The sequence below is a fragment of the Oncorhynchus nerka genome, linkage group LG12 (genome assembly GCF_034236695.1).
Source record: "Oncorhynchus nerka isolate Pitt River linkage group LG12, Oner_Uvic_2.0, whole genome shotgun sequence".
Lineage (NCBI taxonomy): Eukaryota > Metazoa > Chordata > Actinopteri > Salmoniformes > Salmonidae > Oncorhynchus > Oncorhynchus nerka.
Window position 1 is genome coordinate 4,563,701 of NC_088407.1, and position 26,869 is coordinate 4,590,569.

General features: G+C 44.2%; 1 pseudogene; it reads left to right on the top strand.

The window, feature by feature from the left end:
• Nucleotides 1-8,026: 8,026 nt before the first annotated feature.
• Nucleotides 8,027-26,869, top strand: part of LOC135574404 (zinc finger protein basonuclin-2-like) — a 115,260-nt pseudogene continuing 96,417 nt past the window's right edge.

Genomic DNA, 26,869 nt, shown 5'->3' on the forward strand with positions numbered 1-26,869 from the left:
GAAATGGGCCAATGAGTTAGGGCCACGGGCCAATGAGTTAGGGCCCTGGGCCACAGGCCAGTGAGTTAGGGCCCTGGGCCACGGGCCAATGAGTTAGGGCCACGGGCCAGTGAGTTAGGGCCACGGGCCAATGAGTTAGGGCCCTGAGGCCACGGGCCAGTGAGTTAGGGCCCTGGGCCACGGGCCAGTGAGTTAGGGCCCTGGGCCACGGGCCAATGAGTTAGGGCCCTGGGAAACCGGCCAGTGAGTTAGGGCCCTGGGAAACGGGCCAGTGAGTTAGGGCCCTGGGAAACGGGCCAATTAGTTAGGGCTCTGGGAAACGGGCCAGTGAGTTAGGGCCCTGGGAAATGGGCCAATGAGTTAGGGCCCTGGGAAACGGGCCAGTGAGTTAGGGCCCTGGGAAACGGGCCAATGAGTCTCTCTCCCTCTATCCTTCCCTCCCTCCCTCTCTCCCTCTACCCCTCTCTCCCTCTATCTATCCCTCTATCCTTCTCTCCTTCTACCCCTCTCTCCCTCTCTCTCCCTCTACCCTCTATCTATCCCTCTATCCTTCCCTCCCTCTCTCCCTCTACCCCTCTCTCTCCCTCTATCTATCCCTCTATCCTTCCGTCCCTCTCTCCCTCTACCCCTCTCTCTCCCTCTATCCTTTCCTCTATCCTTTCTTCTCTCTATCTTTCTTATCCCTCTCTCTATCCTTCCCTCCCTCTCTCCCTCTACCCCTCTCTCTATCCTTTCCACCCTCTCTACCTCTACCCCTCTCTCTCTCCCTCTACCCCTCTCTCTCCCTCTCTCCTTACCTCTATCCTTTCTTCTCTCTATATATATATCCCTCTATCCTTCACTCCATATATCCCTCTCTCTCCCCCTCTCCTGCCCTCTCTCCTGCCCTCTCTCTATCACTCTATCTATGCCTCTATCCCTCTCTCTATCCCTCTATCCATACCTCTATCCCTCTCTCTATCACTCCATCTATGCCTCTATCCCTCTCTCTATCCCTCTATCCATACCTCTATCCCTCTCTCTATCATTCACTCCATATATCCCTTTATCTCTCCATCTATCGATTCCTCTATCCTTCCCTCTCTCCCTCCTTATAGCAGAGGATAAGTCCCGTCCACCTTGGAAGAACAGAAAGTTTAAGTTAGCGAGATTGATAAAAAAAAGTGAATATGGAGAGAGAGAGCTGTGAGGATAGGAAGGCCCCAGTCCCTGGTCTCTTGTCATCATCTCATCTTATACCTGTCTGTCTAGCTCGTACCTAGAGGCACGTTAGGCTGAGAAACCAAGGTTATTCTCAGGGGTTCAAATTCAAGTAAAGTTTTTATTTTGCATTCACAGTACATTTAGAAGTGAAGAAAAGTTTGTGCTAGAGGCGGAACGGAACGCCTGAGTTGTCCCTCTTTGTCCTCCCTCCCTCCCTTTGTCATTTCTCTTCCTCTCCCATCTCTCTCTCTGTCTCCCTCTCCCCTCTCTCTCTCTGTCTCCCTCTCCCATCTCTCTCTTTGTCTCCCTCTCCCATCTCTCCCCCTCTCCCATCTCTCTCCCTGTCTCCCTCTCCCATCTCTCTCCCATCTCCTCTCTTTCTCTCTCTCTCTCTGTCTCCCTCTCCCATCTCTCTCGCTCTCTCTCTCTCTCCCATTTCTCTCCCATCTCCTCTCTCTCTCTCTCTCTCTGTCTCCCTCTCCCATCTCTCTCTGTCTCCCTCTCCGTCTCCCATCTCTCTCCCATCTCTCTCTCTCTCTCTCTCTCTCTCTCTCTCTGTCTCCCTCTCTCTCCCTGTCTCCCTCTACCTCTCTCTCCCTGTCTCCCTCTCCCATCTCTCTCTCTCTCTCTCTCTCTCTCTCTGTCTCCCTCTCCCATCCCTCTCTCTCTCTCTCCTCCCTCCTACTCCCTCTCTCTCTGGATGTGTCCTGATTGGCCCCTTATTCTCTATATAGTCCCTCTGGTGTAAGGTAGTGCACCAAATAGGGAATAGGGTCTAAGGTAGTGCACTATAAAGGGAATAGTGTGTCATTGTGGACATTGCCTCTTCAAAGCGATGTCATCTTCATGGGTGGGTGGGTGTGTTAGAAATTTGGATTTAATTCCTAGCCTTAAAAATGTGGATTTAATACCTAAACTTGAAACTTCGAAATTTGACATTTGAAACAATTTCAGATTTTTTGTGTGAGAAACATAGATGACTGTGAGAGTTTGTAGTGGATGGTTGAAGGGCTCTCTAGGGGACCTGGGGTTAGGGAGGTTGGTAGGGGACCTGGGGTTATGGGGGTTGGTAGGGGACCTGGGGTTAGGGAGGTTGGTAGGGGACCTGGAGTTTGGGGGGGTTGGTAGGGGACCTGGGTTTAGGGGGGTTGGAAGGGGACCTGGAGTTTGGGGGGGTTGGTAGGGGACCTGGGGTTAGGGGGGTTGGTAGGGGACCTGCATCCTTGAGATCTATCTACACCTTGATTGGAGTCCAGCTTTGGTAAATTCAATTGATTGGAGATCATTTGGAAAGGCACACACCTATCTTTTAAAGGTCCCACAGCTGACAGTGCATGTCAGAGCAAAAACCAAGCCATGAGGTCGAAGGTGTTGTCCGTAGAGCTTAGAGACAGTATTGTGTCGCGCCACACGTCTCAGTTAAAGGGTACTAAAATATGAACAGCATTGAACGTTCCCAGGTTCCAAACCTGGAAGAGATTTAGAACCACCAAGAGTCTTCCTAGAGCTGGGCGCCCGGCCAAACTGAGTAATCGGGCCTTGGTCAGGGAGGTGATCAAGAACCCAATGGTCACTCTGACGGAAGTCACTCCTTTGTAAAAGGCTTGAATGCCAAGCGTCACGTCTGGAGGAAACCTGGCACCATCCCTACGGTGAAGCATGATGGTGGCAGCATCATGCTGTGGGGGTGTTTTTCAGCGGCAGGGACTGGGAGACTAGTCAGGATCGAGGGAAAGATGAACAGAGAAAAGTACAGAGAGATCCTTGATGAAAACCTGCTCCAGAGCGCTCAGGACCTCAGACTCTGGTCAAAGTTTACCTTTCAACAGGACAACGACCCTAAGCACACATCAGGACAACGGAGGAGTGGCTTCGGGACAAGTCTCTGAATGTCCTTGAGTGGCCCAGTCAGAGCCTGGACTTGAACCCGATCGAACATCTCTGGAGAGACCTGAAAATAGCTGTGCAGCGACGCTCCCCATCCAACCTGACAGAGCTTGAGAGGATCTGCAGAGAAGAATGGGAGAAACTCCCCAAATACAGGTGTGCCAAGCTTGTAGCGTCATACCCAAGAAGACTTGAGGCTGTAATCGCTGCCAAAGGTCCTTCGACAAAGTACTGAGTAAAGTACTGAGTAAAGGGTCTGAATACTTACGTAAATGTGGTATTTCCGGGTTTTCTCTAAAAACCTATTTCTGCATCAAAGTGTATCGTGTTTAGATTGATAAGGGGGGGGGACAATTAAATCAATTATAGGATAAGGATCTAACGTAATAAAATGTGGAAAAAAGTCAAAGGGTCTGAATATTCTCTGAATGTACCGTATATATTCTTCTCCCTATGGCCCACTGATACACACACACACACACACACACACACACACACACACACACACACACACACACACACACACACACACACACACACACACACACACACACACACACAATCAGTGTACATAGACAGACGCTCTCTCTCTCTCTCTCTCTCTCTCTCTGTCTCCTCTCTCTCTCTCTCTGTCTGTCTCCTCTCTCTCTCTCTCTCTCACATCCCAGATCCTCACCCAAATGTAAATGGGAGGAGCCAAGATTAGGGACTCAAAAAAAGAGAGAGAGATACAGAGAGAGAGAGGAGATACAGAGAGAGAGAGAGAGAGGGAGAGATACAGAGACAGAGAGAGAGAGAGAGAAGTAACAGCAGTTGTCAATATCTTCTAGCCTACACAGTCCAGAACAGGAGAGAGGAGAGGCACTAAGAGACAGCAAACCCCTGACACCAACCTGACCCACACAACCAACGTACAGGTGAGTTTGACACGTGGGTGTGCCCACAATTAATCGAGAACTCTGAATTGTTGTGTAATTAAATTATAATTAATTTGTTAAAATGCAAAGTTTTTTTTATATAAAGTGTTTATTTTCTTTTTATTGTAAACTAAACTAAACATATTTAAAGCTTTGAATGTTTGTGAATTCTTTATTGTTCTCTCTCACAATACATTACCACGAAAGGACACATTTTTCACAGTTGTGTTTTTTAATTCGTAGATTTTAGACGTCCTTAAAAATCAAATAAAAAATTGCAAAACGCACACACACGGATAGAGACACACACACACACACGGATAGAGACACACACACACACACGGATAGAGACACACACACACACACGGATAGAGACACACACACACACACGGATAGAGACACACACACACACACGGATAGAGACACACACACACACACGGATAGAGACACACACACACACACGGATAGAGACACACACACACACACGGATAGAGACACACACACACACACGGATAGAGACACACACACACACACACATGGATATATCCATTGTTAAGCTGGAATGTTCACTTCCTCTATATTTGGCTGTGATATGTGGTTGTCTCACTCCACCTAGCTATCTGGAGATGAATGTACTGACTATGACTGGTCCACCTAGCTATCTGGAGATGAATGTACTGACTATGACTGGTCCACCTAGCTATCTGGAGATGAATGTACTGACTATGACTGGTCCACCTAGCTATCTGGAGATGAATGTACTGACTATGACTGGTCCACCTAGCGATCTGGAGATGAATGTACTGACTATGACTGGTCCACCTAGCTATCTGGAGATGAATGTCCCGACTATGACTGGTCCACCTAGCTATCTGGAGATGAATGTCCTGACTATGACTGGTCCACCTAGCTATCTGGAGATGAACGGACTGACTATGACTGGTCCACCTAGCTATCTGTAGATGAATGTACTGACTATGACTGGTCCACCTAGCGATCTGGAGATGAATGTACTGACTATGACTGGTCCACCTAGCGATCTGGAGATGAATGTACTGACTATGACTGGTCCACCTAGCGATCTGGAGATGAATGTACTGACTATGACTGGTCCACCTAGCTATCTGGAGATGAATGTCCTGACTATGACTGGTCCACCTAGCTATCTGGAGATGAATGTACTGACTATGACTGGTCCACCTAGCTATCTGGAGATGAATGTACTGACTATGACTGGTCCACCTAGCGATCTGGAGATGAATGTCCTGACTATGACTGGTCCACCTAGCTATCTGGAGATGAATGTACTGACTATGACTGGTCCACCTAGCTATCTGGAGATGAATGTCCTGACTATGACTGGTCCACCTAGCTATCTGGAGATGAATGTACTGACTATGACTGGTCCACCTAGCTATCTGGAGATGAACGTACTGACTATGACTGGTCCACCTAGCTATCTGGAGATGAATGTACTGACTATGACTGGTCCACCTAGCGATCTGGAGATGAACGTCCTGACTATGACTGGTCCACCTAGCTATCTGGAGATGAATGTACTGACTATGACTGGTCCACCTAGCTATCTGGAGCTAGCTATCTGGAGATGAATGTACTGACTATGACTGGTCCACCTAGCTGTCTGGAGATGAATGTACTGACTATGACTGGTCCACCTAGCTATCTGGAGATGAATGTACTGACTATGACTGGTCCACCTAGCTATCTGGAGATGAATGTACTGACTATGACTGGTCCACCTAGCTATCTGGAGATGAATGTACTGACTATGACTGGTCCACCTAGCTATCTGGAGATGAATGTACTGACTATGACTGGTCCACCTAGCTATCTGGAGATGAATGTACTGACTATGACTGGTCCACCTAGCTATCTGGAGATGAATGTACTGACTATGACTGGTCCACCTAGCTATCTGGAGATGAATGTACTGACTATGACTGGTCCACCTAGCTATCTGGAGATGAACGGACTGACTATGACTGGTCCACCTAGCTATCTGAAGATGAATGTACTGACTATGACTGGTCCACCTAGCTATCTGGAGATGAACGTACTGACTATGACTGGTCCACCTAGCTATCTGAAGATGAATGTACTGACTATGACTGGTCCACCTAGCTATCTGGAGATGAATGTCCTGACTATGACTGGTCCACCTAGCTATCTGGAGATGAATGTCCTGACTATGACTGGTCCACCTAGCTATCTGTAGATGAATGTACTGACTATGACTGGTCCACCTAGATATCTGGAGATGAATGTACTGACTATGACTGGTCCACCTAGCTATCTGGAGATGAATGTCCTGACTATGACTGGTCCACCTAGCTATCTGGAGATGAATGTACTGACTATGACTGGTCCACCTAGCTATCTGGAGATGAATGTACTGACTATGACTGGTCCACCTAGCTATCTGGAGATGAATGTACTGACTATGACTGGTCCACCTAGCTATCTGGAGATGAATGTACTGACTATGACTGGTCCACCTAGCTATCTGGAGATGAATGTACTGACTATGACTGGTCCACCTAGCGATCTGGAGATGAACGGACTGACTATGACTGGTCCACCTAGCTATCTGGAGATGAATGTACTGACTATGACTGGTCCACCTAGCGATCTGGAGATGAACGTACTGACTATGACTGGTCCACCTAGCTATCTGGAGATGAACGGACTGACTATGACTGGTCCACCTAGCTATCTGGAGATGAATGTACTGACTATGACTGGTCCACCTAGCTATCTGGAGATGAATGTACTGACTATGACTGGTCCACCTAGCTATCTGGAGATGAATGTACTGACTATGACTGGTCCACCTAGCTATCTGGAGATGAACGGACTGACTATGACTGGTCCACCTAGCTATCTGAAGATGAATGTACTGACTATGACTGGTCCACCTAGCTATCTGGAGATGAACGGACTGACTATGACTGGTCCACCTAGCTATCTGGAGATGAATGTCCTGACTATGACTGGTCCACCTAGCGATCTGGAGATGAATGTACTGACTATGACTGGTCCACCTAGCTATCTGGAGATGAATGTCCTGACTATGACTGGTCCACCTAGCTATCTGGAGATGAATGTACTGACTATGACTGGTCCACCTAGCTATCTGGAGATGAATGTCCTGACTATGACTGGTCCACCTAGCTATCTGGAGATGAATGTACTGACTATGACTGGTCCACCTAGCTATCTGAAGATGAATGTACTGACTATGACTGGTCCACCTAGCTATCTGGAGATGAATGTACTGACTATGACTGGTCCACCTAGCTATCTGGAGATGAATGTACTGACTATGACTGGTCCACCTAGCTATCTGGAGATGAATGTACTGACTATGACTGGTCCACCTAGCTATCTGGAGATGAATGTACTGACTATGACTGGTCCACCTAGCTATCTGGAGATGAACGTACTGACTATGACTGGTCCACCTAGCTATCTGGAGATGAATGTACTGACTATGACTGGTCCACCTAGCTATAAGAGCGTCTGCTAAACAACTAAATGTTTTACATACAGATCTCATAATATTATTATACTATATATATATATAATATATAGTATAATAGTATATATATATATATTATACTGATGTCACAAATGTGCCATTTGCGAAGTTGTTTATTAAAAAATGTAGTTATTTGTTACGTTTGACTGTGGAAAACCTATCAGTACTAGGTATTTATCAGAGAGGTGGATATGTATAATTTAACTTTTTTTAAAAAAAAGACATGATTAATTGTCTCTGAAATGAAACCATCATGTTTAAACCAATATATGTCTGTCATTGAACCACACCATAAGATAGTGAAAACAATACAAGCTCATTTACCAACATGTCTGAAAATGGATATATATCATTTTGTTAATAAAGTTGTCATGTTTGAAATGGAATAGATAGAATAATCTATGTTGTAATAATCTATTTCTACAGTTTTAAAGGTCAAAGATGGTGTAATATGGTGAAGATGTCTCCCAACTTGGACCAGGTATGCTGTGTGTGTAACTTTAACTCCCTCTTGTCCCACAAGCAGCTATAAAAGCATCTCTAAATGTAATCTTCTTCTTCGTCATCTCTCTTTTCCTCCTCGTTCCCCAGGTGATCAGATGTACCCAGGTGAACTGTACCTGTCAGTGTTTCAGACCAGCCAAGACCAACCTCAGGATATGTGACCACTGTAGACATGGCTGGGTAGCTCATGGTGAGCGTACGCACACACACACACACACACACACACACGGATATAGACACACACACACGGATAGAGACACACACACACACACACACACACACACACACACACACACACACACACACACACACGGATATAGACACACACACGGATAGAGACACACACACACGGATAGAGACACACACACACACACACGGATAGAGACACACACACAAACACACACACACACGGATAAAGACACACACACAAACACACACACACACACGGATAAAGACACACACACAAACACACACACGGATAGAGACACACACACACACACACACACGGATACACACACACACACACACACACGGATAGACACACACACACACACACGGATAGACACACACACACACACGGATAGAGACACACACACACACGGATAGAGACACACACACACACGGATAGAGACACACACACACACACGGATAGAGACACACACACACACACACACACACGGATAGAGACACACACACACACACGGATAGAGACACACACACACACACGGATAGAGACACACACACACACACACACACGGATAGACACACACACACACACACGGATAGAGACACACACACACACACGGATAGAGACACACACACACGGATAGAGACACACACACACACACGGATAGAGACACACACACACACACGGATAGAGACACACACACACACACGGATAGAGACACACACACACACGGATAGAGACACACACACACACGGATAGAGACACACACACACACACGGATAGAGACACACACACACACACGGATAGAGACACACACACGGATAGAGACACACACACACACACACACACACACACACACACACACACGGATAGAGACACACACACACACACGGATAGAGACACACACACACACACGGATAGAGACACACACACACACACACACGGATAGAGACACACACACGGATAGAGACACACACACGGATAGAGACACACTGCTGCTCTCTGTGATGTGAATCACTCTGCTGCTCTGTCAGTGATGTGAATCACTCTGCTGCTCTCTCAGTGATGTGAATCACTCTGCTGCTCTCTCAGTGATGTGAATCACTCTGCTGCTCTCTGTGATGTGAATCACTCTGCTGCTCTCAGTGATGTGAATCACTCTGCTGCTCTCTGTGATGTGAATCACTCTGCTGCTCTCAGTGATGTGAATCACTCTGCTGCTCTCAGTGATGTGAATCACTCTGCTGTTCTGTCAGTGATGTGAATCACTCTGCTGCTCTCAGTGATGTGAATCACTCTGCTGTTTTGTCAGTGATGTGAATCACTCTGCTGCTCTCTCAGTGATGTGAATCACTCTGCTGCTCTCTGTGATGTGAATCACTCTGCTGCTCTCAGTGATGTGAATCACTCTGCTGCTCTCTCAGTGATGTGAATCACTCTGCTGCTCTCTGTGATGTGAATCACTCTGCTGCTCTCAGTGATGTGAATCACTCTGCTGTTCTGTCAGTGATGTGAATCACTCTGCTGCTCTCAGTGATGTGAATCACTCTGCTGTTTTGTCAGTGATGTGAATCACTCTGCTGCTCTCTGTGATGTGAATCACTCTGCTGCTCTCTCAGTGATGTGAATCACTCTGCTGCTTGCAACAGCTACATAGTGTGGATCCCAGCCTGTGGAATAAACGTTTGAGGGAGTTCCTCCCATCTCAACTTATCCCGGTATCGTGCTCCATGCTGTCAAAAACTAGTTTAATTTAGGAAGACCACGAGGGGGGCTTTTTATTGCTCAATCTAATTTGTGCTGATTCTCAAAAAATGTCACGGACACAAACTCGTCCGCGTTGGAAAAAGGACCAATCTGTAGTTGCTACATCAATGTTTGGACTTGAAAATGATATATATATATATATATACATATCCATTGATTGTTGAAGAATATAGTTTTTATAAATGCCTCACGAGCCTAAAATATAAACTTGTTTTTCTCCAATGTTTGTAAACATGGTCAATGTAAACACTGTATAGCCTCATAACATGGTTATAACTATAATGTTGGTATCATGGATGGTCAGTCCTGTATAGTCTCATAACATGGTTATAACTATAATGTTGGTATCATGGATGGTCAGTCCTGTATAGTCTCATAACATGGTTATAACTACAATGTTGATATCATGGATGGTCAGTCCTGTATAGTCTCATAACATGGTTATAACTATAATGTTGATATCATGGATGGTCAGTCCACAGCTCTGTCTATGAATCTATTAATCTAATTTGGGGCGGCAGGGTGGCCTAGTGGTTAGAGTGTAGAGGTGGTATGGTAGCCTAGTGGTTAGAGTGTAGAGGTGGTATGGTAGCCTAGTGGTTAGAGTGTAGAGGTGGTATGGTAGCCTAGTGGTTAGAGTGTAGAGGTGGTATGGTGGCCTAGTGGTTAGAGTGTAGAGGTGGTATGGTAGCCTAGTGGTTAGAGTGTAGAGGCGGTAGGGTAGCCTAGTGGTTAGAGTGTAGAGGCTGCAGGGTGGCCTAGTGGTTAGAGTGTAGAGGTGGTATGGTAGCCTAGTGGTTAGAGTGTAGAGGTGGTATGGTAGCCTAGTGGTTAGAGTGTAGAGGTGGTATGGTAGCCTAGTGGTTAGAGTGTAGAGGTGGTATGGTAGCCTAGTGGTTAGAGTGTAGAGGTGGTATGGTAGCCTAGTGGTTAGAGTGTAGAGGTGGTATGGTAGCCTAGTGGTTAGAGTGTAGAGGTGGTATGGTAGCCTAGTGGTTAGAGTGTAGAGGTGGTATGGTAGCCTAGTGGTTAGAGTGTAGGGGCGGCAGGGTAGCCTAGTGGTTAGAGTGTAGGGGCGGCAGGGTAACCTAGTGGTTAGAGCGTAGGGGCGGCAGGGTGGCCTAGTGGTTAGAGCGTAGGGCGGCAGGGTAGCCTAGTGGTTAGAGCGTAGGGGTGGCAGGGTGGCCTAGTGGTTAGAGCGTAGGGTGGTATGGTAGCCTAGTGGTTAGAGCGTAGGGGCGGCAGGGTGGCCTAGTGGTTAGAGTGTAGGGGCGGCAGGGTAGCCTAGTGGTTAGAGTGTAGAGGTGGTATGGTAGCCTAGTGGTTAGAGTGTAGAGGTGGTATGGTAGCCTAGTGGTTAGAGTGTAGAGGTGGTATGGTAGCCTAGTGGTTAGAGTGTAGAGGTGGTATGGTAGCCTAGTGGTTAGAGTGTAGAGGTGGTATGGTAGCCTAGTGGTTAGAGTGTAGAGGTGGTATGGTAGCCTAGTGGTTAGAGTGTAGGGCGGCAGGGTAGCCTAGTGGTTAGAGCGTAGGGCGGCAGGGTAGCCTAGTGGTTAGAGCGTAGGGCGGCAGGGTGGCCTAGTGGTTAGAGCGTAGGGGCGGCAGGGTGGCCTAGTGGTTAGAGCGTAGGGGCGGCAGGGTGGCCTAGTGGTTAGGCGTAGGGGCGGCAGGGTGGCCTAGTGGTTAGGCGTAGGGCGGCAGGGTAGCCTAGTGGTTAGAGCGTAGGGGCGGCAGGGTGGCCTGAGTGGTTAGAGCGTAGGGCGGCAGGGTAGCCTAGTGGTTAGAGCGTAGAGGCGGTATGGTAGCCTAGTGGTTAGAGCGTAGAGGCGGTATGGTAGCCTAGTGGTTAGAGTGTAGAGGCGGTATGGTAGCCTAGTGGTTAGAGTGTAGAGGTGGTATAGTAGCCTAGTGGTTAGAGTGTAGAGGTGGTATGGTAGCCTAGTGGTTAGAGTGTAGAGGTGGTATGGTAGCCTAGTGGTTAGAGTGTAGAGGTGGTATGGTAGCCTAGTGGTTAGAGTGTAGAGGTGGTATGGTAGCCTAGTGGTTAGAGCGTAGGGGCGGCAGGGTAGCCTAGTGGTTAGAGCGTAGGGGCGGCAGGGTAGCCTAGTGGTTAGAGCGTAGGGGCGGCAGGGTGGCCTAGTGGTTAGAGTGTAGGGGTGGCAGGGTAGCCTAGTGGTTAGAGTGTAGGGGTGGTAGGGTGGCCTAGTGGTTAGAGCGTAGGGGCGGCAGGGTGGCCTAGTGGTTAGAGCGTAGGGCGGCAGGGTGGCCTAGTGGTTAGAGCGTAGAGGTGGCAGGGTGGCCTAGTGGTTAGAGCGTAGGGCGGCAGGGTAGCCTAGTGGTTAGAGCGTAGGGGCGGCCAGTGGTTAGGTTAGCCTAGTGGTTAGAGCGTAGGGCGGCAGGGTGGCCTAGTGGTTAGAGCGTAGGGGCGGCAGGGTAGCCTAGTGGTTAGAGTGTAGAGGCGGTATGGTAGCCTAGTGGTTAGAGTGTAGAGGTGGTATGGTAGCCTAGTGGTTAGAGTGTAGAGGTGGTATGGTAGCCTAGTGGTTAGAGTGTAGAGGTGGTATGGTAGCCTAGTGGTTAGAGTGTAGAGGTGGTATGGTAGCCTAGTGGTTAGAGTGTAGAGGTGGTATGGTAGCCTAGTGGTTAGAGTGTAGAGGTGGTATGGTAGCCTAGTGGTTAGAGTGTAGAGGTGGCAGGGTGGCCTAGTGGTTAGAGTGTAGAGGTGGTATGGTAGCCTAGTGGTTAGAGTGTAGAGGTGGTATGGTAGCCAAGTGGTTAGAGTGTAGAGGTGGTATGGTAGCCTAGTGGTTAGTGTGTAGAGGCTGCAGGGTGGCCTAGTGGTTAGAGCGTAGGGGCGGCAGGGTAGCCTAGTGGTTAGAGCGTAGGGGCGGCAGGGTGGCCTAGTGGTTAGAGCGTAGGGGCGGCAGGGTGGCCTAGTGGTTAGAGCGTAGGGGCGGCAGGGTGGCCTAGTGGTTAGAGTGTAGGGGCGGCAGGGTAGCCTAGTGGTTAGAATGTAGAGGTGGTATGGTAGCCTAGTGGTTAGAGTGTAGAGGTGGTATGGTAGCCTAGTGGTTAGAGTGTAGAGGTGGTATGGTAGCCTAGTGGTTAGAGTGTAGAGGTGGTATGGTAGCCTAGTGGTTAGAGTGTAGAGGTGGTATGGTAGCCTAGTGGTTAGAGTGTAGAGGTGGTATGGTAGCCTAGTGGTTAGAGTGTAGAGGTGGTATGGTAGCCTAGTGGTTAGAGTGTAGAGGTGGTATGGTAGCCTAGTGGTTAGAGTGTAGAGGTGGTATGGTAGCCTAGTGGTTAGAGTGTAGGGGCGGCAGGGTAGCCTAGTGGTTAGAGCGTAGGGGCGGCAGGGTAGCCTAGTGGTTAGAGCGTAGGGGCGGCAGGGTGGCCTAGTGGTTAGAGCGTAGGGGCGGCAGGGTAGCCTAGTGGTTAGAGCGTAGGGGCGGCAGGGTGGCCTAGTGGTTAGAGCGTAGGGGCGGCAGGGTAGCCTAGTGGTTAGAGCGTAGGGGCGGCAGGGTGGCCTAGTGGTTAGAGCGTAGGGGCGGCAGGGTAGCCTAGTGGTTAGAGCGTAGGGGCGGCAGGGTGGCCTAGTGGTTAGAGCGTAGGGCGGCAGGGTGGCCTAGTGGTTAGAGCGTAGGGCGGCAGGGTGGCCTAGTGGTTAGAGCGTAGGGGCGGCAGGGTGGCCTAGTGGTTAGAGCGTAGGGGCGGCAGGGTAGCCTAGTGGTTAGAGTGTAGGGGCGGTATGGTAGCCTAGTGGTTAGAGTGTAGAGGCGGTATGGTAGCCTAGTGGTTAGAGTGTAGAGGTGGTATGGTAGCCTAGTGGTTAGAGTGTAGAGGTGGTATGGTAGCCTAGTGGTTAGAGTGTAGAGGTGGTATGGTAGCCTAGTGGTTAGAGTGTAGAGGTGGTATGGTAGCCTAGTGGTTAGAGTGTAGAGGTGGTATGGTAGCCTAGTGGTTAGAGCGTAGAGGTGGTATGGTAGCCTAGTGGTTAGAGCGTAGGGGCGGCAGGGTAGCCTAGTGGTTAGAGCGTAGGGGCGGCAGGGTAGCCTAGTGGTTAGAGCGTAGGGGCGGCAGGGTGGCCTAGTGGTTAGAGCGTAGGGGCGGCAGGGTGGCCTAGTGGTTAGAGCGTAGGGCGGCAGGGTGGCCTAGTGGTTAGGCGTAGGGCGGCAGGGTAGCCTAGTGGTTAGAGCGTAGGGGCGGCAGGGTGGCCTAGTGGTTAGAGCGTAGGGGCGGCAGGGTAGCCTAGTGGTTAGAGCGTAGGGGCGGCAGGGTAGCCTAGTGGTTAGAGCGTAGGGTGGCAGGGTGGCCTAGTGGTTAGAGCGTAGAGGGCGGCAGGGTAGCCTAGTGGTTAGAGCGTAGGGGTGGCAGGGTGGCCTAGTGGTTAGAGCGTAGGGGCGGCAGGGTAGCCTAGTGGTTAGAGCGTAGGGCGGCAGGGTAGCCTAGTGGTTAGAGCGTAGGGGCGGCAGGGTGGCCTAGTGGTTAGAGTGTAGGGCGGCAGGGTAGCCTAGTGGTTAGAGCGTAGAGGTGGTATGGTAGCCTAGTGGTTAGAGTGTAGAGGTGGTAGGGTAGCCTAGTGGTTAGAGTGTAGAGGTGGTATGGTAGCCTAGTGGTTAGAGTGTAGAGGTGGTATGGTAGCCTAGTGGTTAGAGTGTAGAGGTGGTATGGTAGCCTAGTGGTTAGAGTGTAGAGGTGGTATGGTAGCCTAGTGGTTAGAGTGTAGAGGTGGTTTGGTAGCCTAGTGGTTAGAGCGTAGGGGCGACAGGGTAGCCTAGTGGTTAGAGCGTAGGGGCGGCAGGGTGGCCTAGTGGTTAGAGCGTAGGGGCGGCAGGGTGGCCTAGTGGTTAGAGCGTAGGGGCGGCAGGGTGGCCTAGTGGTTAGAGCGTAGGGGCGGCAGGGTAGCCTAGTGGTTAGAGCGTAGGGGCGGCAGGGTGGCCTAGTGGTTAGAGCGTAGGGGCGGCAGGGTGGCCTAGTGGTTAGAGCGTAGGGGTGGCAGGGTGGCCTAGTGGTTAGAGCGTAGGGTGGCAGGGTAGCCTAGTGGTTAGAGCGTAGGGGCGGCAGGGTGGCCTAGTGGTTAGAGCGTAGGGCGGCAGCGTGGCCTAGTGGTTAGAGCGTAGGGGCGGCAGGGTGGCCTAGTGGTTAGAGCGTAGGGCGGCAGGGTAGCCTAGTGGTTAGAGCGTAGGGCGGCAGGGTAGCCTAGTGGTTAGAGCGTAGGGGCGGCAGGGTAGCCTAGTGGTTAGAGCGTAGGGGCGGTAGGGTGGCCTAGTGGTTAGAGCGTAGGGCGGCAGGGTGGCCTAGTGGTTAGAGCGTAGGGGCGGCAGGGTGGCCTAGTGGTTAGAGCGTAGGGGCGGCAGGGTGGCCTAGTGGTTAGAGCGTAGGGGCGGCAGGGTGGCCTAGTGGTTAGAGCGTAGGGGCGGCAGGGTGGCCTAGTGGTTAGAGCGTAGGGGCGGCAGGGTAGCCTAGTGGTTAGAGCGTAGGGGCGGCAGGGTGGCCTAGTGGTTAGAGCGTAGGGGTGGCAGGGTGGCCTAGTGGTTAGAGCGTAGGGGCGGCAGGGTGGCCTAGTGGTTAGAGTGTAGGGGCGGCAGGGTAGCCTAGTGGTTAGAGTGTAGAGGCGGTATGGTAGCCTAGTGGTTAGAGTGTAGAGGTGGTATGGTAGCCTAGTGGTTAGAGTGTAGAGGTGGTATGGTAGCCTAGTGGTTAGAGTGTAGAGGTGGTATGGTAGCCTAGTGGTTAGAGTGTAGAGGTGGTATGGTAGCCTAGTGGTTAGAGCGTAGAGGTGGTATGGTAGCCTAGTGGTTAGAGCGTAGAGGTGGTATGGTAGCCTAGTGGTTAGAGCGTAGGGGCGGCAGGGTAGCCTAGTGGTTAGAGCGTAGGGGCGGCAGGGTAGCCTAGTGGTTAGAGCGTAGGGGCGGCAGGGTGGCCTAGTGGTTAGAGCGTAGGGGCGGCAGGGTAGCCTAGTGGTTAGAGCGTAGGGGCGGCAGGGTGGCCTAGTGGTTAGAGTGTAGGGGCGGCAGGGTAGCCTAGTGGTTAGAGCGTAGGGGCGGCAGGGTGGCCTAGTGGTTAGAGCGTAGGGGCGGCAGGGTGGCCTAGTGGTTAGAGCGTAGGGGCGGCAGGGTAGCCTAGTGGTTAGAGTGTAGGGCGGCAGGGTGGCCTAGTGGTTAGAGCGTAGGGGCGGCAGGGTAGCCTAGTGGTTAGAGCGTAGGGGCGGCAGGGTGGCCTAGTGGTTAGAGCGTAGGGGCGGCAGGGTAGCCTAGTGGTTAGAGTGTAGAGGTGGTATGGTAGCCTAGTGGTTAGAGTGTAGAGGTGGTATGGTAGCCTAGTGGTTAGAGTGTAGAGGTGGTATGGTAGCCTAGTGGTTAGAGTGTAGAGGTGGTATGGTAGCCTAGTGGTTAGAGTGTAGAGGTGGTATGGTAGCCTAGTGGTTAGAGTGTAGAGGTGGTATGGTAGCCTAGTGGTTAGAGTGTAGAGGTGGTATGGTAGCCTAGTGGTTAGAGTGTAGAGGTGGTATGGTAGCCTAGTGGTTAGAATGTAGAGGTGGTTTGGTAGCCTAGTGGTTAGAGCGTAGGGCGGCAGGGTAGCCTGGTGGTTAGAGCTTAGGGCGGCAGGGTAGCCTAGTGGTTAGAGCGTAGGGCGGCAGGGTGGCCTGGTGGTTAGAGCGTAGGGGCGGCAGGGTGGCCTAGTGGTTAGAGCGTAGGGGCGGCAGGGTAGCCTAGTGGTTAGAGCGTAGGGGCGGCAGGGTGGCCTAGTGGTTAGAGCGTAGGGGCGGCAGGGTAGCCTAGTGGTTAGAGCGTAGGGCGGCAGGGTAGCCTAGTTGTTAGAGTGTAGTGGGGGGTAGGGTGGCCTAGTGGTTAGAGTGTAGGGGCGGCAGGGTAGCCTAGTGGTTAGAGTGTAGGGGCGGCAGGGTGGCCTAGTGTTTAGAGTGTAGGGGGGGTAGGGTGGCCTAGTGGTTAGAGCGTAGGGGCGGCAGGGTAGCCTAGTGGTTAGAGTGTAGGGGCGGCAGGGTAGCCTAGTGGTTAGAGCGTAGGGGCGGCAGGGTAGCCTAGTGGTTAGAGTGTAGGGGCGGCAGGGTAGCCTAGTGGTTAGAGTGTAGGGGCGGCAGGGTAGCCTAGTGGTTAGAGTGTAGGGGCGGCAGGGTAGCCTAGTGGTTAGAGTGTAGGGGCGGCAGGGTAGCCTAGTGGTTAGAGTGTAGGGGCGGCAGGGTAGCCTAGTGGTTAGAGTGTAGGGGCTGCAGGGTAGCCTAGTGGTTAGAGCGTTGGACTAGTAACCGGAAGGTTGCAAGTTCAAACCCCCGAGCTGACAAGGTACAAATCTGTCGTTCTGCCCCTGAACAAGGCAGTTAACCCACTGTTCCTAGGCTGTCACTGTTCTTAACTGACTTGCCTAGTTTTAAATAAAGGTCAAATAAAATAAAATAAATGTAAAATAAAATCTGAGAGTGGTTATGTTTCTCCAGGACCATCCCGACCAACCAGCTTTCTACCAAAACAGAGGCTGGTTGTCCTTGAAGATCAAGGGGTTTTACATTAATTGGAATGACTGGGAAAATCTGCCAGACTTTGGGTTTTTAAATGCAAAGATATAATTGAATCGTATTATGACATGGTTATAACTAATGTAGTAGAAAGGAATGGGTTAGGAGAAGCGTAATAACCGCAGAGTGAAATGCAACATCAACATAGGGCTATATAAACTCTAACACGGATCTATCCTGCAATAAAGGTCGGATTTATTTATTTAAATTGATTTATCCTGCAATTAGACGGTGTTCAATTTGGTAACATACATTTATGTCTTCATCTAATGCCTCTTAAAGGGGGAAGTAATCTAAAAGTAACTAGATGTAATCAGATTACGTTAATGAGTTTTGGGTAATCTAAAAAGTAACTAGATGTAATCAGATTACGTTAATGAGTTTTGGGTAATCTAAAAGTAACTAGATGTAATCAGATTACGTTAATGAGTTTTGGGTAATCTAAAAGTAACTAGATGTAATCAGATTACGTTAATGAGTTTTGGGTAATCTAAAAAGTAACTGAATGTAATCAGATTACGTTACGGAGTTTTGAGTAATCTAAAAGTAACTAGATGTAATCAGATTACATCTCAAAGTTAAATTACTGATATTTAACTAGTTACTGTAACGGACTACATTTAGAGAGTAACCTAACCAACGCTGCACATAAGACACGCACACACACACACACTGACACACGCACGCACGCACGCACACACACTGACACACAGACACACACACACACACACACACACACACTGACACACAGACACACACACACACACACACACACACACTGACACACACACACACACACTGACACACGCACGCACGCACGCACACATTGACACACGCACGCACGCACACACACACTGACACACACACACACACACTGACACACGCACGCACACACACACACACACACTGACACACACACACACTGACACACGCACGCATGCACGCACGCACACACAGACACACAGACACACACACACACTGACACACACACACACACACTGACACACGCACGCACGCACGCACACACTGACACACGCACGCACGCACACACTGACACACGCACGCACGCACACACACACACTGACACACACACACTGGCACACACACACTGGCACACACACACACACACACACACACGTTATGGTTGATGCATGGAATCTGTCAGACTGTTAGAGACCTGGGATCAACATATGGAAAGAGACAGAAAGAGAAATGGAAAGAGGCAGTGAACGCAGATGCTTGATCCTTTGACATCTGTTAGAGAGAGAGAGAGGGAGGGAGGGAGGGAGGGAGAGAGAAAGAAAGACAGAGGGTGGAGGAGGGAGGGAGGGGGGAGGGAGGGAGGGAGAGAGAAGAGACAGAGGGAGGGAGGAGGGAGGGAGGGGGAGAGAAAGACAGAGGGTGGAGGAGGGAGGGAGGGGGAGGAGAGCATGGAGGAGGGAGAGAGAGAGAGGGAAAGAGGGAGGGAGGGAGAGAGAAAGACAGAGGGTGGAGGAGGGAGGGACACAACAACACTAATAAACCCAACAACACTAATAAACCACCTCATCTCAACAACACTAATAAACTCAACAACACTAATAAACACAACAACACTAATAAACCACCTCATCTCAACAACACTAATAAACCACCTCATCTCAACAACACTAATAAACTCAACAACACTAATAAACTCAACAACACTAATAAACTCAACAACACTAATAAACCACCTCATCTCAACAACACTAATAAACCACCTCATCTCAACAACACTAATAAACTCAACAACACTAATAAACTCAACAACACTAATAAACACAACAACACTAATAAACCACCTCATCTCAACAACACTAATAAACACAACAACACTAATAAACTCAACAACACTAATAAACCACCTCATCTCAACAACACTAATAAACACAACAACACTAATAAACACAACAACACTAATAAACACAACAACACTAATAAACCACCTCATCTCAACAACACTAATAAACACAACAACACTAATAAACACAACAACACTAATAAACACAACAACACTAATAAACACAACAACACTAATAAACACAACAACACTAATAAACACAACAACACTAATAAACTCAACAACACTAATAAACTCAACAACACTAATAAACTCAACAACACTAATAAACACAACAACACTAATAAACCACCTCATCTCAACAACACTAATAAACACAACAACACTAATAAACACAACAACACTAATAAACTCAACAACACTAATAAACCACCTCATCTCAACAGCACTAATAAACACAACAACACTAATAAACACAACAACACTAATAAACACAACAACACTAATAAACTCAACAACACTAATAAACCACCTCATCTCAACAGCACTAATAAACACAACAACACTAATAAACACAACAACACTAATAAACACAACAACACTAATAAACACAACAACACTAATAAACACAACAACACTAATAAACTCAACAACACTAATAAACTCAACAACACTAATAAACTCAACAACACTAATAAACACAACAACACTAATAAACCACCTCATCTCAACAACACTAATAAACTCAACAACACTAATAAACCACCTCATCTCAACAACACTAATAAACTCAACAATACTAATAAACACAACAACACTAATAAACACAACAACACTAATAAACTCAACAATACTAATAAACACAACAACACTAATAAACTCAACAACACTAATAAACACAACAACACTAATAAACTCAACAACACTAATAAACACAACAACACTAATAAACTCAACAACACTAATAAACTCAACAACACTAATAAACACAACAACACTAATAAACCACCTCATCTCAACAACACTAATAAACTCAACAACACTAATAAACACAACAACACTAATAAAAACAACACTAATAAACACAACAACACTAATAAACACAACAACACTAATAAACACAACACTAATAAACACAACAACACTAATAAACTCAACAACACTAATAAACACAACACTAATAAACACAACAACACTAATAAACACAACAACACTAATAAACACAACAACACTAATAAACACAACAACACTAATAAACACAACAACACTAATAAACACAACAACACTAATAAACTCAACAACACTAATAAACTCAACAACACTAATAAACACAACAACACTAATAAACACAACAACACTAATAAACACAACAACACTAATAAACTCAACAACACTAATAAACACAACAACACTAATAAACACAACAACACTAATAAACTCAACAACACTAATAAACTCAACAACACTAATAAACACAACAACACTAATAAACACAACAACACTAATAAACTCAACAACACTAATAAAAACAACACTAATAAACACAACAACACTAATAAACACAACAACACTAATAAACACAACAACACTAATAAACCACCTCATCTCAACAACACTAATAAACACAACAACACTAATAAACACAACAACACTAATAAACACAACAACACTAATAAACACAACAACACTAATAAACACAACAACACTAATAAACCACCTCATCTCAACAACACTAATAAACACAACAACACTAATAAACCACCTCATCTCAACAACACTAATAAACCACCTCATCTCAACAACACTAATAAACACAACAACACTAATAAACACAACAACACTAATAAACACAACAACACTAATAAACACAACAACACTAATAAACACAACAACACTAATAAACACAACAACACTAATAAACACAACAACACTAATAAACACAACAACACTAATAAACCACCTCATCTCAACAACACTAATAAACACAACAACACTAATAAACACAACAACACTAATAAACTCAACAACACTAATAAAAACAACACTAATAAACACAACAACACTAATAAACACAACAACACTAATAAACACAACAACACTAATAAACCACCTCATCTCAACAACACTAATAAACACAACAACACTAATAAACACAACAACACTAATAAACACAACAACACTAATAAACACAACAACACTAATAAACACAACAACACTAATAAACACAACAACACTAATAAACACAACAACACTAATAAACTCAACAACACTAATAAACACAACAACACTAATAAACCACCTCATCTCAACAACACTAATAAACACAACAACACTAATAAACACAACAACACTAATAAACTCAACAACACTAATAAACCACCTCATCTCAACAGCACTAATAAACACAACAACACTAATAAACACAACAACACTAATAAACACAACAACACTAATAAACACAACAACACTAATAAACTCAACAACACTAATAAACACAACAACACTAATAAACTCAACAACACTAATAAACACAACAACACTAATAAACACAACAACACTAATAAACACAACAACACTAATAAACACAACAACACTAATAAACCACCTCATCTCAACAACACTAATAAACTCAACAACACTAATAAACCACCTCATCTCAACAACACTAATAAACTCAACAATACTAATAAACACAACAACACTAATAAACACAACAACACTAATAAACACAACAACACTAATAAACTCAACAACACTAATAAACACAACAACACTAATAAACTCAACAACACTAATAAACACAACAACACTAATAAACACAACAACACTAATAAACACAACAACACTAATAAACACAACAACACTAATAAACTCAACAACACTAATAAACACAACAACACTAATAAACACAACAACACTAATAAACACAACACTAATAAACCACCTCATCTCAACAACACTAATAAACACAACAACACTAATAAAAACAACACTAATAAACACAACAACACTAATAAACACAACAACACTAATAAACACAACAACACTAATAAACACAACACTAATAAACACAACAACACTAATAAACACAACAACACTAATAAACACAACACTAATAAACACAACAACACTAATAAACACAACAACACTAATAAACTCAACAACACTAATAAACTCAACAACACTAATAAACACAACAACACTAATAAACACAACAACACTAATAAACACAACAACACTAATAAACTCAACAACACTAATAAACACAACAACACTAATAAACACAACAACACTAATAAACTCAACAACACTAATAAACACAACAACACTAATAAACACAACAACACTAATAAACTCAACAACACTAATAAACACAACAACACTAATAAACCACCTCATCTCAACAACACTAATAAACACAACAACACTAATAAACACAACAACACTAATAAACACAACAACACTAATAAACACAACAACACGAATAAACTCAACAACACTAATAAACACAACAACACTAATAAACACAACAACACTAATAAACCACCTCATCTCAACAACACTAATAAACACAACAACACTAATAAACTCAACAACACTAATAAACACAACAACACTAATAAACCACCTCATCTCAACAACACTAATAAACACAACAACACTAATAAACACAACAACACTAATAAACTCAACAACACTAATAAACACAACAACACTAATAAACTCAACAACACTAATAAACACAACAACACTAATAAACCACCTCATCTCAACAACACTAATAAACACAACAACACTAATAAACACAACAACACTAATAAACTCAACAACACTAATAAACACAACAACACTAATAAACACAACAACACTAATAAACACAACAACACTAATAAACACAACAACACTAATAAACACAACAACACTAATAAACTCAACAACACTAATAAACACAACAACACTAATAAACTCAACAACACTAATAAACACAACAACACTAATAAACACAACAACACTAATAAACACAACAACACTAATAAACACAACAACACTAATAAACTCAACAACACTAATAAACACAACAACACTAATAAACTCAACAACACTAATAAACACAACACCACTAATAAACCACCTCATCTCAATAACACTAATAAACACAACAACACTAATAAACACAACAACACTAATAAACTCAACAACACTAATAAACACAACAACACTAATAAACTCAACAACACTAATAAACACAACAACACTAATAAACACAACAACACTAATAAACACAACAACACTAATAAACACAACAACACTAATAAACTCAACAACACTAATAAACTCAACAACACTAATAAACACAACAACACTAATAAACCACCTCATCTCAACAACACTAATAAACTCAACAACACTAATAAACACAACAACACTAATAAACACAACAACACTAATAAACCACCTCATCTCAACAACACTAATAAACACAACAACACTAATAAACACAACAACACTAATAAAAACAACACTAATAAACACAACAACACTAATAAAAACAACACTAATAAACACAACAACACTAATAAACACAACAACACTAATAAACACAACAGCACTAATAAACACAACAACACTAATAAACACAACAACACTAATAAACACAACAACACTAATAAACACAACAACACTAATAAACTCAACAACACTAATAAACTCAACAACACTAATAAACACAACAACACTAATAAACACAACAACACTAATAAACCACATCTCAACAACACTAATAAACATCACAACAACACTAATAAAAACCACATCTCAACAACACTAATAAACTCAACAACACTAATAAACCAACACTAATCTCAACAGCACTAATAAACTCAACAACACTAATAAACTCACTCAACACTAATAAACACAACAACACTAATAAACACAACAACACTAATAAACTCAACAACACTAATAAACTCAACAACACTAATAAACTCAACAACACTAATAAACACAACAACACTAATAAACACAACACAATAATCAAAACACTAATAAACACAACACTAATAAACTCAACAACACTAATAAACACAACAACACTAATAAACACTAATAAACACAACTAATAAACCACCTCATCTCAACAACACTAATAAACTCAACAACACTAATAAACACAACAACACGAATAAACACAACAACACTAATAAACTCAACAACACTAATAAACACAACACTAATAAACACAACAACACTAATAAACACAACAACACTAATAAACACAACAACACTAATAAACACAACAACACTAATAAACACAACAACACTAATAAACTCAACAACACTAATAAACACAACAACACTAATAAACACAACAACACTAATAAACACAACACTAATAAACACAACAACACTAATAAACACAACAACACTAATAAACACAACACTAATAAACACAACACTAATAAACACAACAACACTAATAAAACACAACAACACTAATAAACTCAACAACACTAATAAACACAACAACTAATAAACACAACAACACTAATAAACACAACAACACTAATAAACTCAACAACACTAATAAACACAACAACACTAATAAACACAACAACACTAATAAACTCAACAACACTAATAAACACAACAACACTAATAAACACAACAACACTAATAAACTCAACAACACTAATAAACACAACAACACTAATAAACCACCTCATCTCAACAACACTAATAAACACAACAACACTAATAAACACAACAACACTAATAAACACAACAACACGAATAAACTCAACAACACTAATAAACACAACAACACTAATAAACACAACAACACTAATAAACCACCTCATCTCAACAACACTAATAAACACAACAACACTAATAAACTCAACAACACTAATAAACACAACAACACTAATAAACCACCTCATCTCAACAACACTAATAAACACAACAACACTAATAAACACAACAACACTAATAAACTCAACAACACTAATAAACACAACAACACTAATAAACTCAACAACACTAATAAACACAACAACACTAATAAACTCAACAACACTAATAAACACAACACCACTAATAAACCACCTCATCTCAACAACACTAATAAACTCAACAACACTAATAAACACAACAACACTAATAAACTCAACAACACTAATAAACACAACAACACTAATAAACACATCAACACTAATAAACTCATCAACCCTAATAAACACAACAACACTAATAAACACAACAACACTAATAAACTCAACAACACTAATAAACCACCTCATCTCAACAGCACTAATAAACACAACAACACTAATAAACACAACAACACTAATAAACACAACAACACTAATAAACACAACAACACTAATAAACTCAACAACACTAATAAACACAACAACACTAATAAACTCAACAACACTAATAAACACAACAACACTAATAAACACAACAACACTAATAAACACAACAACACTAATAAACCACCTCATCTCAACAACACTAATAAACTCAACAACACTAATAAACACAACAACACTAATAAACACAACAACACTAATAAACACAACAACACTAATAAACCACCTCATCTCAACAACACTAATAAACTCAACAACACTAATAAACCACCTCATCTCAACAACACTAATAAACTCAACAATACTAATAAACACAACAACACTAATAAACACAACAACACTAATAAACTCAACAACACTAATAAACACAACAACACTAATAAACTCAACAACACTAATAAACACAACAACACTAATAAACACAACAACACTAATAAACACAACAACACTAATAAACACAACAACACTAATAAACTCAACAACACTAATAAACACAACAACACTAATAAACACAACAACACTAATAAACACAACACTAATAAACCACCTCATCTCAACAACACTAATAAACTCAACAACACTAATAAACACAACAGCACTAATAAACTCAACAACACTAATAAACACAACAACACTAATAAACACAACAACACTAATAAACACAACAACACTAATAAACACAACACTAATAAACACAACAACACTAATAAACACAACAACACTAATAAACACAACAACACTAATAAACTCAACAACACTAATAAACTCAACAACACTAATAAACACAACAACACTAATAAACACAACAACACTAATAAACACAACAACACTAATAAACTCAACAACACTAATAAACACAACAACACTAATAAACACAACAACACTAATAAACTCAACAACACTAATAAACTCAACAACACTAATAAACACAACAACACTAATAAACTCAACAACACTAATAAACACAACAACACTAATAAACCACCTCATCTCAACAACACTAATAAACACAACAACACTAATAAACACAACAACACTAATAAACACAACAACACTAATAAACACAACAACACTAATAAACTCAACAACACGAATAAACTCAACAACACTAA